We start from the raw sequence: 1,058 nt of genomic DNA, 5'->3' as shown, positions 1-1,058 counted from the left end.
CAGAACCGGTTCCTCCACCACCTTTCCAGTTCACACTATCCTGTGTGAACTGCACTGTGATCTGTGAACTTGCATAGGAATCTGATCACATGGGTGAGAAGACCCATGTGATCAGATTCCACTGCAGGAAAAAAGAAGGCACATATGCCTTTTTCTTCCAAATATAATGTGAGTTCAACCATACAAGCATATGGGTGAACTCGCACTGCTCAGAGATTACAACAGTGTGAACCAGGGCTTACATAGCACACAACATACAACATCATACACAACTGAATAGCAATCAGAATATAAATGCACTTACTGTCAATTAAATTGGGTTTTCTACTCCTCAGCTGTCTACAGAGCCAGATTAAGTTCCCATGGGGCCCTATGCAGATTACCAGTTTGGGGCCCCCATGCGATAACACTGAGCTCTGACCATTTACATTAACACTGAGCACTTACAATTATCATTACCATTGAGCTCTGACCATTTGCATTACCTCCGAGCACTGAAATTTACATTAGCACTGAGCACTTACTATTTGCATTATCAGTGTGATGCAACCCCCCTAGAAACCACCCCCAACCAACTAACCAAATAAAAAAAAAGGCTCTCCTAACTTCAAAAAAATGCTCTTCTAACTTCAAAAAAAAAAAAAAAAATGGTGCCTCCTATCTGCAAAAAAAAAAAAAAATTTTAATAAATCCTAACTTGTTCTTACCTCGGTCCTTAGGCAGCAGCAGGCTCTGCACAGGCAACCCAGTGACTCCTCCAATTACACCAGAGACTGAGAGGAGGAGTCGAGAGACAGAGAGAAGGAGTGGAGTCAGAGAGTGTGGTGCACATTCCACATATGCGCATTGCAGCCCGAGACTAGTCGGCTGCTAAGCAGGACAGGCAGGGCAGCAAAGCACCCGGTGGGCTGGATAAATGTCCTCAGTGGGCCGCATGTGGCCCGTGGGCCGTAGTTTGAGGACCTGTGCTTTAAAACCTCCATTTTCTGGGTACAGTTAAGTATTTTTTTCTGAGAAAAATATCACTTCTATCAATATTTATAAGCCAGAAAGATATT

Source organism: Nycticebus coucang, chromosome 7 (assembly GCF_027406575.1).
Source record: "Nycticebus coucang isolate mNycCou1 chromosome 7, mNycCou1.pri, whole genome shotgun sequence".
Lineage (NCBI taxonomy): Eukaryota > Metazoa > Chordata > Mammalia > Primates > Lorisidae > Nycticebus > Nycticebus coucang.
Note: the sequence above shows the minus strand (reverse complement) of the source record.